This window comes from Pseudorasbora parva, chromosome 14, assembly GCF_024679245.1.
Source record: "Pseudorasbora parva isolate DD20220531a chromosome 14, ASM2467924v1, whole genome shotgun sequence".
NCBI classification, from domain to species: domain Eukaryota; kingdom Metazoa; phylum Chordata; class Actinopteri; order Cypriniformes; family Gobionidae; genus Pseudorasbora; species Pseudorasbora parva.
In genome coordinates, this window is record NC_090185.1 from 18,111,432 (window position 1) to 18,130,246 (window position 18,815).

Genomic DNA, 18,815 nt, shown 5'->3' on the forward strand with positions numbered 1-18,815 from the left:
AAAAATATATCAAGATTCATCAAATATTTGTCTCCAAAAGAAACTCATGTATTATACAGGCGGGATTTTATCCATTTGGAATGGATTGGACGATACCTGCTCACCTGTTTGTCTGTCCTGTGCTTCTATCCATCTGTCTATCTGTCTTCTGTGCACGTGTTCGAATGCTTGTTTTCGAATGCTTCCTACGTGAACAGTCCATTTTATAAATCACTAAATTCAAACTATAAATGCCGTTTGCTATGACGCGACTGATCACACAGTATAGGCGCGTGATATCAAACGGCGGCGCGCGAGTGAACGCGATCATCTCTTCCTAAAGAATAAGCATGAATTAAATCTCTTAAGGTATGTTGTGAATACATTACAACTTACTGAAATGTATCATATGTCGTGTAATCGCTCAGTGTTTCAACCGCGCGGAAAGACGATAACACAGCTTGTAAACAATGTCACCATCACATTACCTCAGAAGTCATTCAGTGTCCTAAGCTGTAAGTTCACTATAGAAACGAACTCTTTCATTAAACATATGCACTATATTAGCCTTGCCTATGTTCATTATATTCTGCTGAACCTGTTAGTGATGTCTTACTTATTTAATGTAGAATGAATATAAATAGATTTATAAGTTAATGCAAAAACTTATGAAGATTGATTATTATATCTAAAAAAATAAATAACTGAATTGAGGCTTATAGTTCTGTTGTTCAATTTTGGTATTACATTGTGTAGCCTAAGTAAAGACTCCCTTTATTTACAGCATTATCTTTTAAAAAATGTTGGTTATAATTGAATTAATTTAAGAACAGACAATTTTTTTACTAAACCACTGTTAAAAAATAAATAAATAAAGCAATTTTGCATAACTGCTGTACTGAAATCATACCAAACCGTGTCTTCAAAACTGAGGTACGTAGGCCTACAGCACCGTCAGATTTGTTTACCGTTACACCCCTCCAATCTATCTATCTATCTATCTATCTATCTATCTATCTATCTATCTATCTATCTATCTATCTATCTATCTATCTATCTATATATATATATATATATATATATATCCGTCCGTCCGTCCGTCCGTCCGTCCGTCCGTGATCGAAGTAAGAATCTTTTTTCAAGTTTAAATAGCATGCACTAACAAATCATTCTGTTGTAAAGTGACAATGTGTTGAGCCATCCGTGTTTAGTTTTATTTACATGTTTGTCCAGTCTACCTTGTTAGTCAGGTGAGAAGGTGAATAGAATGATTTCCTCTGGGATATGACAAATTGCAGTTGACATTTCATATCAAAGCCTCTCACGAAATACGAGCCAAATCTTTTTTTTAAATTAGTCTGGTCCACACTGAAAGAATTCAGAAGTAAACAGATTATTGTCCGACTGCATGATTAAATCTGACATTTTCACTGACATTTATAGAAAGAAACAAGGAATTATTACTATCACTGTTATTATGTTTGAAATTTAATACTTCTTTGTTTGTATACCTGGTTTCTCACTAAAAGTGCCCTGGAGACCCGCTGTGAGTTGTTAAGAAGTCATGTTTGTGTTTTGGTGGGGTTAGATGAGATTATGAGCAGCACCTGAAAGCAAGTTAAAATTGGCTTTAGTGAGTAAATATTATGTCTGGTAACTATATGAAGGACTGCAACATATGGAATAACCACCTGTTGCATAATTTCTATGAGCAATTTCAATTAAGTACATGCATTTCTAACAAGTTTATGTCTTCTAACAACTTGTACCATCTTCTTTCTGACTGGCATGTAATCTATCTATCGAGCTTGCCAGACTGTGAAAGTGCTTTTTTAGTTTTGCGTGACAGTCAAGTGGACTGTGGGCGGTTTGTGGGAGTGTCATCTGAGAATTGCAATTTATTTAGCCCAGAAAAAAATAGTGATTACACCAAGAAAAAAAGGAACTATTCAAGTATACAGAAAAAGATCCTCATCTCGTTCAAATAGTATTTTGGGCCTAAAGTAGCTGCCTGTGTCTAAGAAAAGTTTTCACACAGAACATGCACTTCAAGATGCATCCCTCAAATGGAAGCAGGCTGTTAAAAATGTCGTTTTCCTCATCTTCCTTTTCTCCATCTTGCTGATTGCCAGATCAAAGTCACTCAGCCGCTGCTGACGGCCTGGGCCTAAAAGACAGAGACACTTTAGCATAAAGACTCGCCTGCAGTCATGATCATTACCCCACATAATGTACAATCACACCCAACCTGGGAGTGCGCAGATAAAGGTGCCTGGTAATTTGGTGTCTTCCCTCTCACTTCTATTTCTTCGCCTGTCAGCGCGTGCTAGCGCAGGAAAGATTGTTTCATTAGTGTCCGGTCCCTCGAGCAGCCAGTCAGGAATTTTAGTTGTTCCCTTTTTCTTTTTAACTCTCAGCTGCAAGTAATTGGTGTTAGCATTGTTAACAGTCACTCGCGTCAGCTGACTTGTGGTCTTTCCATCTCAATTCTCCAGGCTAGTTTGCCGAGCAAATGCTGCCTTAGGAAAGATGTTTCGAAAGGAGGTGACAACTGAATAATGAATCTGTCAGGTGTTGTTTATTTTAGGATGTCATTTTGCTAACTCACAAACTTCAAGAGGAATCATTAGCAGCTAATACGGGTAAATAGACTGCTTGCAAAGTACATCTGCTTGTAATTTCAAACTTGTGGACTTAACCTAATATAACCTTAAGTAGAAAACCTAGCAACACGCTAGCAGCTACATGTGGTAAAAACACTCACAACACCCTAGCATCATAGCAACTATTTTAAACACTTAGCTATTTCTTAGTTACTTCCTAGTACTTACAGCAGCAAGCCAAATGTCAAATGGTACCTACGACATTTTAAAGAATTCACAACCCACATTGTTTATTAGCTTGCTGCAGCTTCTAAGTAATCTCTCTGCACTTTAATCAATGCTATCTATATGTACTCTTTTCTTTTTCAGGCCTTTTGTTGCCAAGTTGCAGGTCGTCTCCTCTGACGCTTTTAATTGATTTTACTGCCGGCAGAAAAGAGCACAATAGGCCGACCTGCACTCTAGAGAAATCGAATGTAATATAGTGCAAATGTCCCTTCAAGAGCTTCAATCAGAGATGCCTCTCCCATAGACGAACTGTACACGATCAATACCGATCCTTCCTCAAAAGGGTCTCTGTTTCCCGCACAAATACACAAAACACAATCGCTGACACGTAAAACTATTTCCTAAGGGCAAAATTAGCACAATCGAGGAGCTTGTCTCAAGCAATATTTGTGGAAGTCGTCGCCGCCTCACGTCCGGTCCAAGTCTTTCCGTGACAAATTCTCAAAAGCAAATTCATAAAAAAGGGTTTATGTTTCATATACAGATAATCTTCAAATAAATAAGGAGCCTCAAAGAGGCACATGAAATATTGTTTTCATTATTTTTTATTGCACTAAAGGTAATGCCATTTGTGCAAAGCGCTCACAGTTTAGCTGGCCGACAGGATATTACACATATTGCGTTTACGAATACAAAAGCTTTCAAATCTTGCATTCATTTGCTGAACCTTTCAAACTGATGTGGAGTTTTTTTGAAAATAGAAAGTTGAGTGTTTAGATCGCTTACTGTTGAATGGAAAATCAATTGTAAACATTTTCAATGTTTACATTTTAAATTAAGCTAATGAGCTCCCCTGGCATCTATGCTAGCTGACTTTTTTCCCCCATTATCAGAGCTGCAAGAAGGCATTGGCCGGACTGGCCATTAGGAGCACCAGGTGAATTCCCAGTGGCCTGGCAACTGAGTTGGCCCACTGCTCTCTTTTTTAAAAATACATAATTTTAATTATTTATTCCCCTTTTAATTATATATCATTGCCCCAATGCGCTAAAAGTAATCATTCCTGAATTCTGCATTCAACAATAAATCGATAATACATCATGAAACGGTTAGTCTTGACTGGCAACGCTATGTATGTGAGCTCCATCTGTCTGCCAAAATGTTTTGAACAGTGTAGGGAAAGTGGGGTAAGATGATCCATTTTTTGCTTGTGTGCTAAAATTGGGCAGAAGTACAGTGAAAGTATCTACATTAATTTCAGGATGTTTCCTATTAATAATAGCACATACAAATATGAATCCCGAAGAGTCAGACTTTCCTATTACTGAACCAGTATACTCATAAGACACTTTTTTCACAATTTAGCAAAAACAAAAAAAAGTTAAGTAGGGCTATTAGCAGACCCCTATCCGAAACTGAACTAAATTACAATTTCACACTCTTATCATTTATAAAGGAAACTTTATAAGATAATTTCAGGCAGTTAAAAGGTGTTTTGTAACACCCTATTAATGTCTACAGGAGTCAGTTTTGGAAAACAATATCACATTTCAGTTAAATTTGCCCAAACATGTCCTCAGGGACACGCATAATATTGCACATGGAAATAAGTGCGAATAGCAGGTTAGAGAGAGAGATATATATAATGAGACAGCGCAAGGCTGGCGGCTAGCAGACCAACCCTGAAGGCTGTTGATTTCTCTCAGGTGCTTCACCCACCGCAGCGTTTTTAAAGAGCCAAATGCAGAAATCCTCCAGGGTTGCCGGGAAACCAGCAGAGCAGAGTTGGGAAAACTTTGAAAATACCTTCAATTGCATATAAAACACCAAACACTGACTATGTATCGACTCGTCCAGAAATACTAAGAGGCCTCATACTAAATATCACATTGATACTTTAAAACTGCTCATAATCAAATGTTTTCAGATTGTAAAGTGTTTCTCTTAAGCCCCTTTCACACTGCGATTCCGGCAAATACACAGATAATGCGACCTGGCATTTGTTCCCAGGCCGCTAGATTTGGTCCATTCACACTGCCAGCGAAATACCATTATATGTGCGCTTTCACACACAACCCGTAACGGTCCCGGATCGAGTTGACACGTGACATCCGGATGTGACGTATAAAGCCGAGCGATCTCAGCTTCTGCTTGTTTAATTTTAGTTTCTTTTGTATACGAACACTCTCTGCGTTTAAAACAAAGACTAGCTCTTCTGGCACTGCAGGGTTGTATTACTGAAAAAACAAGCTCTAGGAGTCGCACGATAACTACGTACACGTTGCGGCATTAGTTTTGGCTTTTGTTAACACTGCGCTCATCCCGGGTCGAACCCCGCAATGTTACTAGGTCCCCAACCCGGGTTCAATTCGGTAATCAATTCCGGGACATGGTTGCTTTCACACAAAAGGCGACCCGGCAATGTTCCGGGAATATTGCGGGTCCGACGCGCAGTGTGAAAGGGGCTTTAAAGTACTGACCCTAATATAGCCACAAAATTTGACTTTTAGTTAACGAAAAAAAAAGCTTTTTAAGTTTCCTGAAGTGATGAGGGTAAGAGCCCAGACATTGGGACCAAGCAGCTGGTCTTCACCACACTTCTGTTTTAACGTGCTAATTTATTCATGTTGAGCTGAGGGAATACTACAACAATTCCTACACAGAGGCTTTGCCTTGGGAAGGAGCTATTTTCACATCTTTTTTGGCAACATGTTTGACACATTTGTGTAGCGGCTCTTGAGATTTGTTAACAAGACCAAACTTCTTGTATAGCCTATGATTTACTGAAGAGTTCCTTGTGTGAAATTATATCGTGCCATCCCGTGAACATGATTTCACCAAGTTCAACATTTCAACCAATCAGATTTGAGGTACAAGTTTACAGTTTATATCATGATTAGGCTTTTAACCAAGATTTGGGGCTTCTATGTCAGTGTTATTATCATTTCCTTTTGATTTTAGGGATAAGTTATAAGTAGGGGTAGATTTAGGGGTAGGTGACCTTCAGCATTCCCTGATTCAATCCATGCACAGAAGGGTGACTTCTCCCATACTGGGATCATGCTTTGTGCTGTTTTGACCGAGATTGACCGAGGGGCAAATTTGAAAAAAAAAATCTAAGTTGACGAGGGGCAAATTACTTACAAAAATCCAGGTGACAGACTTTTTTACATTCCCACACAGGCACCTATACAACAGTTTATAGATTAGCATGACAGTACATGCTAGTCGATAAGTTAAAGCAACATAACTCCACAGCAACTAACGTAACATAAATGTATCCGCTAACCTTTCAGAAATGTCCAGGTGCAGTGTAAAAGTTGCAACCTCTTCCTGAATCTCTCCATCTGTGTGTGTCTGTAAGGCTGCACTCCACAAATGGTTATTTCTGACATTTTTGGCTGAGTAAGATTCGCCTGTTTTGTTTTTGACGGAGTATCCAAAGCTTGTGCAAAGGATACGCCCTCTTCTGGGGGGGGGGGGGGGGGCAGCAGTTAATTTGCATTTAAAGGGACACACCCAAATAGCGGTAAATTTGACAAGTAATAAGTATTTGTCAAATGTAGCTATAATAAATGATCTGGGGGGTATTTTGAGCTGAAACTTTACAGATACATTCTGGGGACACCAGAAATGTATATAACAACTTGTGAAAAAGGGCATAATATGTCCCGTTTAAGGAGGTTTACTCATCCCACATTTGTGCTACAGACATCAAATATAGTGCAGCACTTTGAGAAGTGTTATTATTACTTTTAAGTGATCAGACGTATTATATAAAGTCATATTATTATACTTCATTGAGCAATGAATCATATAATGAGGTATAGTCATAATTCTGAGAACACTTCATGTTATAAGATGTTAACATTATGAGATATATACTTATATTGGGAGAACTAGTCACAATAGTGAGATATAAAGTCATATTACATATAAGTAAAATTGTGATATATACAGTCAGTTTGATACATAGTCCATCTGTAGATATGTGAAGTCATGGGAGAAAAAAAGTCAATATTGAGATATAAAGTCACATTACAAGTTATAAAGTCATATTTCAGATGAAAAGTCAGATTTGTGAGATATTAAGTGAATATTTAGATATGTAGTCATTTTGGGAGAAATCAAGTCACAATATTGAGATATGATGTCATGCTTTGAGATATAAAGTTATAAATGTCAGATGAAAAGTTATAATTGTGAAATATAAAGTCATACTGAGAGAAATAAAGCCCCCAATTGAGAGATATAAAGATTAAATTATATGATGAAATTAAATCATATAGTGCAATAAAAATCTCCATATGTGAGATATAAAATAATATTTGGAGAAAAGAAACAATGGTGAGATATAAAGTCTTATTATTAGACCTCATTGAGCAATGAGTCATATTATGAGGTATAGTCATAATTCTGAGAACACAGTCATGTTATGATATGATAATATAATGAAATATATATTGGAAGAACTAATCACTATAGTGAGAAATAAAGTCACATTATGAGGTGATAAGTCATATTGTGATATATCTAGTAATATATAAGTCATAGTTACAATATTGAGATATAAATTCACAGTACAAGCTATAAAGTCAAATCTAACATTAAAAGTCATAATTGTGAGATATTAAGTCAATATTTAGATATATAAATGTAATTTTGATATAGTCATAGTTTGAGACAAAGACAATATTTCGATATCGAAAGTCATAGTGGAAGAAATAGTCACGATATTGAGATATAAAGGCATGTTACAAGATATAAAGTCATAAATGTCAGATGAAAAGTCATAATTATAAGATATAAAGTTATTGGAAGAAATAAAGTCACAACTGAGAACTATACAACCATTACCAGAAATGAAATCATATGATGCGATATAAATATCCATCTGTGAGCTATAAAGTCCCAATTATGAGATTTTTTCACAGTCATATTTGTGAGATATAAGTCTCAATTACAAGGAAAATAGTCACAATTACCTTTTATTTTTGTATCTCTGTGGCAAAAACCTCAGAGAATCAAACCCCGTGTGGATAGGAGTCATATCTAGAGACCAGAACATCATAGAGACTTGGTGGTGAGATTTTTAGGCTTGGACCTGCTAACCTCCCAGCAGGCACGTAACAAAGGCCTAGCGAGCAGTCAAAAAACATCTACATCATAATGGAAGTGAGTTTTTGCAATTGTTTTCTTCGGTAAATATAAAAATCTACTTTATGATACATTGACACCATTAGCTGAAATCTCATGAACGACTGAACGAATTGCTTTCAGAAGAAACTGACACTGCGTCAACCCCACCTAGTTTCGTTTCTCAAAGATTTTCTCTCTCTCTCTCCTTTTCTCTCTCTCCTCCTTTTGTACGTCTCTTTTTAAATGTATATGGTTCCGGGAGCAAACCTGACAGGTTTGTTTTCGGGAGTGTTTATAAAGTAGTTTAGTGTGCCCTATCTCTGCTCTGTATTATGTGTGCGTGTGTGTGAGGCAGAGACGGAGAGGCGTTTTAGAGCTGAGAAAGCACTGTGACAGATGTTTGTCTCTTTTTTCAATGACACATTGGGTTATGTTCTACCTCTCTTCCACCTGCTCTGCTGAAACGTCTCTCAGTTTGAACCGAGTCAGCATATATGTCGGGGCACAGAACTTACAGAATGTGTTTTAAAGTGTAAAAGACCATCAAAACACCCTTGTTGATAAGAACGGCTGTATTTTTGTTTCTTTTGCACAAAAAGTTTGCTAAAGTTAACTATAAAACGTCATCTCATTCCATAGAACCTGTAAAAGAGCACTGTGGTTGTCAGTTTGGTCTCAGATATTGCTCCTATACAGTTCCTTAGGAGAAAGGATCATGGAGTTAGTCTCATCATAGGCAAAGTTCAGAAGATCTCTCGAATATCATGGGGACTAGAATGAATCCACTCAATTAGAATCCATTTTCTAGCGAGTAGAAGAAGCTTATCACAGAGTAGAGACCAGTTACCAGATAAAGCAATGTTTACCCCAAGAAAAACCTGGAGTCTTTTTCAAAATCTTAGCTTAAAAATAACATCCATCTTCCATCCCTATCCCAGAACTTTTTAATGGCTGGACAATGCCAAAAAGTTCCAATTTCACTTTGGCATATATTACATAATTAAGAGTGATTACAGAATACGTGGGGTAATATGGAGTCTCAGTAATATTTTGTATTGCGTTTTGACCATTCTATTGCAAGTAAATATTCTTCTGATCGTTTAAACTGCATCTACCCAATCATCCTCAATATACTCCCATGTATGCCCTATGTGATCAATACTGTGAGCCATTGAATAAAGAAGAATGTAACCTTTGGAAATAAGGTGTTGCACATCAGCCGATTTTAACAAAAAATATCAACATTGCCGTATACTTGCATGCCTTTGGGAGGCCTGAGGTTACCTGAGGTGATAAAATGCTGGAGGTATCCCCAAAAGCTACCACTTTCAAGATCGAATGTTGGTTAAATGTCATTAAGGTGTTATCTTGGTGTAAATCCCCAACTACTCTTATCTCCTCTCTATGCAATCTATGAAGCAGAGATTTTTGTATAAACAATGAATGCAAAATAAGTGCAAGTTAATTCCTTATCTCGGTGCTCTTTGGATGTAAGGGATGATTCAACTCAATAAATAAAGAATTTCCAGGGCACTCGAATGGTGTAGAAAAAGTTAAAAGGCCTTTAATTCATAATGGCTTATTTTTTTTAAAACAGGCCCGTTTTAGAGTTTTTGAATTCTGAAACTCTACAGGAGACATTGAGATCATTTGGGGCCTTTTTCTCTTTGGTCTCTTGGTGAATCTAAGCACATTTTGAAACACTATTGAGATTTCTTTCGAAGCTCTAGAGGAGACACATTTGAGAATATTGGGGCCTTTTTCTTTTTGGTCCCTTGGCAAATTTTTGCATCTTTTGAAACTATTGCATTTTTTTTCTGAAGCTCTAGAGACAAACTTGAGATTACTGGTCCTTTTTGACTTTGGTACCTTGGCACATCTGGGCCCATTTTTGAGGCACTATTGAGATTTCTTCTGAAACTCTAAAGGAGACAAATGTGAGATTATTGGGGGCATTTTTCTCTTTGGTTTATTGACAAATCTAGCATATTTTGAGATACTATTGAGATGGCTTCTAAAGTTCTGGAGGAGACACATTTGAGATAATTTGGGGCATTTTTCTCTTTACTCTCTTGGTAAATCTAAGCACATTTTAAGATTTCTTCTGAGGCTCTTGATGAGACAAATTTGAAAATCTTGGGGCCTTTTTCTTTTTGGTCTCTTGGCACATCTTTGCATATTTTGAGACACTAACTGGCTTTTTTTCTGAAGCTCTAGAGACAAACTTGAGATTTTTGGGCCTTTTTCTCTTTGGTCTCTTGTCAAATCTGAGCGGATTTTGAGATTGTTGAGACTTCTTCAGAAACTTCAGAGGAGACAAACTTGAGATCATTTGGCCTTTTTCTCTTTGGTCTCTTGGCTAATAGAAGCATATTTTGGGACACTAGATTTTGTCTGAAAATCAAGAGGATGTATATTTGAGATGATTTCTTTATGGTCTCTTGGCAAATCTGAGCATATTTTTAGACACTATTGAGATTTGTTCTGAAACTCTATAGGAGACAATTGAGATTAATAGTTGGAAAAGGGTAAAAGGAGAACCATGAGAAGTTGGAAAGATTCAATTTGCCCTCCATTTAATCTCATTGTTGGTTAGAAGAAAGAAAGCAGATATTAAACATGGTTTGTCCTTTCCTACATTTATTCTTAAACATTTAATTTATTAAACATTTACAATAGGAACGCTCTTTCAAATTTAATTCAGCTGGCTCTCAGACTGAACACTGAAGAAAATGATGGTCTTTCCCCTTATACAACTACAAAACAACTATAATAAAACAAAATATTTGACAATTGTTGTGTTAATTGCTATAAATAAATGTATAAATAAAATATGTTATATATGTAAAAAAAGAAAAAAATATCGCCATAAAAAAGATGTATATCCCAATTAAGTAACTTTTAAATAGTTGTGTATTTCAAATAAATAAATACCACTGTAAAAAAGACACATATATTCCCAAAAAAAATAAACACTAACATGAAATACTGTATTTTTATAATGTAATTATAAAATTACAACAGCTATGCTAACCAATGAAACCTTGTCTCCCTCTGGGAACTGAATAATGACATTTTTCATTTTGGCTGAACTATTCCTTTAAACAAATGTATTTATAAGAACATCATACATTTACCCATAATCCTTTACATCCATCACACCTTCTGATGTCATATGATTCAGTCTTGTCAACATTTGCTCTCCTAATCCTAAACACTTGCGCAATTTAGCACTAAATCAAGCCTACTGATCCACATCTATCACAGACAGGTGACACTTTGATTCATGAATGATATGCCCTTCACCTTAAAACAGGGAAGGGAACATAGAAAGAAAGAAAAAAAGAGATGCGAAAGAACGCCAGAGGTGTGATTTTATAAATGATGGTGGTGTGAAGCCATTAGTTGGATTTGATCTGAGCTGAGAGGCAGAGGTTTTAGGCAGGAGACAGAAAACCAGAGAGATGATCGATCTGACGAGAGGGGTCGTACATCACAGAGGAGAGAGTGTTTCTGCAGGTTTGAGTGATGACGCGAGATAGTTACGGCTGAGTTCAACTCCGCTCTTGGACTCATTTTAATGAAATTACTGGTTGAAGGCCCAGCTTTAAATTAAAAGCTGATATGTGGCCACAACGGCTGCCATCACTTCTGCTCTGGTTAAATCCCATCTATATGCGGCGAGTGGGAGTTTGATGCTTCGTAACACTTCACCTCCGCCCTCTCAGACGAGTGTTGAGTGTTTCAGCCCGCTATTTTTTATTCCCATCCATTTTTCAAACTCTATTACACAGCAGGAGTCACTACTTTTTAATTTTAGCAAGCGCTCAATGCAATTCGTAAGGCGAATTCAATTCTTTATAAATGGATTATCATGATATTTTTATGATTGGAACTGCGGCTAGTTGCACATGGTTTATTGCTACGTGACCATACTAGCACTGACACTAGCTATGCTAGCATACTAATACGCTTACACTGTTTACTAGCCAGACTGACTTGTTTTTACACTGGACTTACATAGGATACATTTTATGTTGCTAGCAGCATGCTAACAGCATCACATTGCTTTGGTTGTGTACGATATAGAAAAAGGGTATAGATAGCAAAATGCCGCTTAACTCAATGTATTTAATTAAAATACAGCTATTTGAAGTGAGTTTTGGATAAATGAGATTTCACTGTCAGCTAGTCAGCACAACATGACAGAAAAACAAACTAGCGACCTTGTGTCTTTAATGCGCTAGGCTAGGACATGTAATGAAGCTTAAAAGTATAAGCTTAAAAATAACAGAGTAAAACATCATGCTTTGAAAGCTAGTTGAAATTACTGCTAGTTTGGCATATGAACACATTCAAAAGAGTATTACATTAGCATAGCCAACATGCTAAACTGTCATTATTACCAAGCAGTCCCTTGCTGCAAACATCACTATTGTTTACTCATTTCGGTAACATTACGATAAGTAAGCTGACCTAAATGCCATTTTTATGTAAACATAAAACCATTTTCTAGCTATAGCGGTTAGAGATGCCATAGCAGCATTGCATAGTGACAAAATAAACATGCTCTTGAAAATGTGTTGAGCTCTGTTGAGCATGTGTGTATAAACTATACATTTGAGAACCATTTCCATGTTACAGGAGGGGAGAAGATTATAAACAGCTTATGTTTTCAGGTAAGAGGTTTGATCGGAAGAAAAATTCATCTTGGATATTAAAGAGCTTAGCAGCATGTTTCCTACACTGGATCCGAAAAGTGACCTTCATACAAATCAATAAAAAATGTAAATACTTTTTCAAATCAATAGATGCTTAATCAATATTATTGAATAATATATAATACTTTGAATGAGGTCCAAAGTGGACATCAAAAATTCAATTCAGAAACGTTCAAATTGTTCAATCCAGCTAATTGAGGATGTTGTATCAGTAATCTGTGGATAAAATCTAAAAGCAGAGGAATTAATGAAAGATGTATTCGCAAGGGAAGGGTTGCCAGGAGAACGGCACTTGCCTGACAGCCTTGTGCAAAGTGTAATGTGTTGTAGAGGGGGGATTATGGGGCGGGGTTGTTTAGGGCTTATTTAATTTCCTTTCACTCGAACTTAGGAACTGTTTCAGCATACCAAGCCATTTTGGACAATTTCATGCTCCCGACTTTGTGGGAACAGGCTAGGGATGTTCCCTTCCTGTTCCAACATGACATGGCAAGGTCCATAAAGATATGGATGAGCGAGTTTGGTGTAAATGAACTTGACTGGCTTGCACAGAGTCTTGACCTCAACATGATAGAACAGTGGTTCCCAAACCTGTCCTGGAGGACCCCTAGCACTGCACATTTTGTATGTCTCCCTAATCAGACACACCCACTTCAGGTCTTGCTATCTCTACTAATGAGCTGATGAGTTGGATCAGGTGTGTCTGATGAGGGAAACATGCAAAATGTGCAGTGCCGGGGGTCCTCCAGGAGAGGTTTGGGAACCACTGCGATAGAACACCTTTGAGATGAATTAGGGTGGAGACTAAACACCAGGCCTTCTCGTTCAACCTCAATGCCTGACCTCACAAATGCACTTCTAGAAGAATGGTAAAAAATTGCCATAAACACTCCTAAACCTTGTGGAAAGCCTTCTAAGAAGAGTTGAAGCTGCTATAGCCGCAACTCCATATTTAGACTGACAGATTAGGAATGGGATGTCATTAAAGTATGCTTGCAAAACGTGCATGCAAAGGTAGGCATCCCAAAATGTTTGGCAATATATTGTATTTGCAATATCTTCATAACCTTTCAACAATATAAGCATCACCCCCTCAAATGTTTCTTATTTGTTATGACATCATCAAGACCTCTTATTTTCAACCCCTCCCTTCCCTCTTATTTTCAACCCCTTCCCTGTCTTAGAGACCTCCATCTGAATATGCCTTCTGTTCTTGAGTCGTTACCTAACTACACTAATCATGCTGATGATGCAAATGAACAATGTTTAATAGTCAAATACTAAAATGTGAAGGTGACCTGCAGTGACTAGAAGATGAGGGGGTGGAATTGAATTCTGGTTTGAACCAAGCTGTTGAACCCTGGCCCTGGAGACCACCTGAAAACAAGCAAACTGTGGGAGTCTATATGTTCCCACCTACTCGTCCACTCATTACAGACCTGAATTATCAAAGTAGAGTTCCTACTTCAAAAGCCATACGCCCACTAAGAGAGAGAGAGAGAGAGAGAGAGAGAGAGAGAGAGAGAGAGAGAGAGAGAGAGAGAGAGACAGAGAGAGAGAGAGAGAGAGAGAGAGAGAGAGAGAGAGAGAGACAATATGTGCAAAACTAAACGGATGAAAATATTAATTTTGGCTGTTGGAAGGAGACGGGAAATTAAAATGACTCAAAATGGTGACATGAATCCCGCCTTATCTTCCTCCACAACAGAGTGAAAAGGGAAATAAAAAGATTTTTCTCCCCGTTAGTTGATACACTCAACCTTTTGTCCTACAACTTGTTAGATGGTTGCTTTTGACACCATATCCCTTCCTGTCTGTCTTTCTGCATTAGGGACTCATGAATTACCTCGCTACATTCACCTGGACTTTATTTTCCCTGACACTCGGATACCTGATACAGTCCTGAAAGTGCTGCCTCCATCGGATGCTGAATTCTCCTCAAAAAGCTTTTAACCGATCTTGACTTATTTATTTTTCTTTCAACATCCGCATCTGAAGCTTTGTTGCATCGGTATGAAAAAACTCGAATACAACTCTCGTCGCAGGTTCAACTCTAAGAGATCATATTCACTGGGATAGTAGTAGATTCTAGATCAGCGCTTTAATTTCAAGGAAACTAATACACCAAGCTTTTTCTTAAAAAGCGAATCAACAATACAGCAAAACTCGGCATGTGACTACATTTCAGCGGTCTAAGGCCCCGTCCACACAGAGACGCGCTTGGCTGTATACGTATACATTTTGTAGCGGATCAGCGTTTCGTCCACACGGATCCGGCGTTTTGGAAGCATAAATCCAATATTTTTTTAAACCGGGTCCCAAGTGGATAAATCTGAAAACGCTAATCTTCCGTTTTCGCGTGTACAGCGAATCCGTATATTTCCTGAAACGGTGATGTCATCACACTACGTCCAGCACGGTGAAGAGTTAAGGGATACAACTACAGGCACTGGGCATGCGCACATCAATATCGCGTCATTTAATGACCGTATCTGCATTATTGTAAGGGTATGTTTTGGGTTGGGGTAGGTGTAGGCATTAATAAAACACATCTGTTAAGTAGCAAATGTATTTATTGCTATTTTATTGTGAGATTTTGCCTCACCTCCGACCACTGCTATACCTCTTCTAGCCACAACTCTTCTTCTCCGTTTTTAGTGTATTTCTGTGGGAGAATTACAGCGCCACACACTGGCCTGGCATGCAAACTACATCGTTTTAGTTGGTTTCGGTAATCTCGTGTGGACACAGATATTTCTTGAAACGAGGCGAAAAAAAAGATTGGAAAAGCTCTGGCTTCGTGTGGACGGGGCCTAATATTACGCACTGACCGAGTGGCAAATTATTTTCTTACTACAAGTTTTTGGGCTAAATAGTTGTCAGTAGCTGGGTTTCCATCCAAACATGAAGCAATTATTTTCATAGTCTGCATAAAAACAAATGTGAATTTTGTGCGTTTCCATCAAGTTGTTTGTGGTATTTGTAACCTAACCACCAACACCATCAGGGAAACAGACGATTTGTATGGGTTTAATGTTTGCTATACGTCAGAATTTATTCGGCAAATGTGTTTTCATCTCTCATTATTTGCATTAACTTTTTTTCACACAAGTCAAAAACAACTTCAAGCGAGCTAAAAAACAAAATAAGGGATGTTTTTCCCCGCCAAATTTGGCGTTTCTTTAGCCTGACGTGGTCATACTCAATTCTAGTCAGAATATGAGTCTGAAACTGCTCCATTGGGCTGTGATTATGAGGCGTGTTTCAACCAAACCAGGAAAGGCATCAATTGGATAGACCTTTGTAGGTCTATCCTATAGATGTCTTTCCTGGTTCGGTTGAAACACGCCTCATAATCACAGCCCAATGGAGCAAAACAATCAGAGCAACGAAGCGACGCATTGTCAAATGTCAATAGACAGAGCTCAACTGCACTGTGTTGCCAAGTCCGCGTTTTTTTCAGCGGTTGTTTTCTATCATGTCCAAGGGTTGAAGCGACTATTATGTGATATATAGACCCATGAGTGAGAATTTTAGCTGGCAACCTTGCCAAAATAACACACATTTTACCCCCCAAACACCATTTTTTTTTCCAGAGAACCCCCCGAGAAGTTTAGGGCTAGTAGTTGGCGGATTTTGTTATAAAAATTTGGCAACCCTGTCTGCACACGCGCTGGAATAAACAATCTTTGCCGGTGTTGTAAAAAAATAAAAGAATTTATTGATACACAGAGTACTTACCCAACATGATCATCATTTCTGAGAGAAATTGTGAAGGTGAATGTATTTACAAACAAGCTCTCCGTTTAGGATTCGAGTAAATATAATCCAAGCCCCTTTGATGACGTGCATGATTACGTTACTGTTTATCATCTGACCGTCATCGTCTTAAGCCCGCCCTGATGATTTCATTGGTCCGAACAGTTTCTGTTCGGGGATAATTACTCCTCTATGGAGCAAGGCCAGACCGAACTGCCGACCTAAAAATGTTGTGGGCGGGGCTAAGTTCGGCTGACATCCAGGCTAGCGTTTCTTATGTGATACTTCAAAATGCGCATAAAAAACAAAACAAAAACAACAACAACAACATCATGTACACCAGGCGCTGTACAACGCAATAAAGTGTCAATCGCTAACTTTAGGTCTATTTTTGTCTTGGAAGGCATGTATATGACAACGTTGTCAAAACGATCCCCATTCGCACAGATCCGCGAAAACGTCCTGTATATGGCGGTCACTTTGTGTAGAGAAACATTACCTGTTATTAATTTCCTATAAACTGAAATGAATGAAGTCGGATTTTTCACAAATTCGCCTTTTTGTAGTTTACATGGAGATGATAAACGCAAACGTTTTCGAAAACATGCACTTTGAAACCATTTTTCAAAAGTTTGCATTTTCAGCAATGTAAATGAATGGCACAAATGCATAAAATGTTTTTTTTTTTTCTTTTTTGAAAAGGTTGTTGTGTAAATGGCCCCTTAAGTCTCTACTTCTAGCATGTTATTCCTGTAGCCCCGCCCACACTGAAATCTCATTAGCAACATATTTAAACATCAGACATGTTCTGATTGGCTGTCATTTTTGTCTCTTAGTGGCACATTTCACATTTACCAAGGACAGAAAAATGACTTCAGGAGTATTTCCCCTACAAAAGAGTATCCAAAGAGTCATTCAAACCTGTAGGACTTAAAGTATGCTCATTTAAAGAGCACATTTTGAACATTCACACTCAATACATTTGACAAGCGCCTGTTGAGCTACAAAAAAAGCTGGATAAACGTTAGGGCAAAATGTAACTCGGTGCAAAATAAACCCCATGTTTATCTTTGTACAGTTTCAAAGCACCCTTTTCTAACACTTGACACTTGCTTAATGAACGCAAACCCACAGGAACAAAACCCATTGTTTGTTCCCATCAAGGCCGAGACAGATTCTCAATGCATGTCAAGATCTTTGCTAGCATGACTATTACTAATAAACATTGTGGTTAGAAGAAAAGGAGAAACACAAAAATGTAACACATAAAGCTACAAAAATGTATGTTTTTTTATTATTAAATATACATTTATTTACAATACACTTGTATAATTCTAACCATATAAAACAAATCAGTCATTAGTGTATATTATAGTCCATAACATAGTGGGTGATTTGTCATGTTAATAAAAGATTTGGCCAAACTTTATATTAGGTGTCCTTAAGTACTGTACTTACATCAGTATACTTATTGTGCAAATTAGTATTTTGCTGCTATTGAGGCGGGACACAGGTAAGGTTAGGGACAGGTTTGGTGGTATGGTTAAGTTTAAGGGAAGGCTCAGTGTAATTATAGATTATAGTTGTATTGATTAAATGTTATTACATAGTTAAAGACACCTAATAGAAAGTGGCACAAAAGATTTAAATGCACTTAAAAAAATTATTTTAGGCAACTGACTGTTTTTTTTGTTTTGTTTTTTTGTCTTAAGAATCCAAGCAGACCTGTGACATTCAGCAGAATGTCATGCAACCAAGACTGTTCGGATAACAACATGAGATTTTACCTCTGTGAAAGGTGTTATTTGTTAGTGCTTTCTGGTGTACCGGACGCTCTGGCTTGTTATGGAGGAAGAGAGCCGTGTGCATTACGTGACAGCAGCTTGGTGAATTCTGCGAATTTCAGCAAACATCTACAAAACACCATAATACAACTGCCACGGCTACAAAAACACAATACCATGGGTCCTTCAAAAACCGCTACTACTTAATATTCCTGCAACTATACTAACATGTCACACCTTGTGGACACTTACGCTTTTCAGCTTTTAGACTGTAAAACCAGGGTTGTAGGGATGATTTGTGCAACCTTGGCTCATGAATTAACTAGGCGACAATGTTCTCCCAATAGTACTAAATGATTAAATGAAAAATGGGCAGGATATTATAGAGATTTTCTTTTTTCAAAATGTCCTTATAATAGAGATGCACGTTATATATCGGTCACAATATTGGTAACGGCCGAAATATGTTCATTTTTAATGTCATCGTTATCGGGCAGATTTTGCAATGAGCAAATTTAGCTGAGATATTAAAGCTAATAATGAATTATTTCTTTCAGCTGAGACACTTCAGATGTGCACTGTTCGCCATGATGGTTTTGAAT

At 37.6% G+C, this 18,815-nt stretch overlaps 1 long non-coding RNA gene across 1 annotated transcript; it reads right to left on the reverse strand.

Moving 5' to 3' along the window:
* Positions 1-1,216: 1,216 nt before the first annotated feature.
* On the reverse strand, positions 1,217-2,436 carry LOC137039470 (uncharacterized). The gene is made up of 4 exons (XR_010897660.1): positions 2,228-2,436; positions 2,027-2,146; positions 1,491-1,586; positions 1,217-1,347 (listed from the first exon to the last, which is right to left on the reverse strand). It is a non-coding gene; the product is annotated as an uncharacterized lncRNA (long non-coding RNA).
* Positions 2,437-18,815: the final 16,379 nt, after the last annotated feature.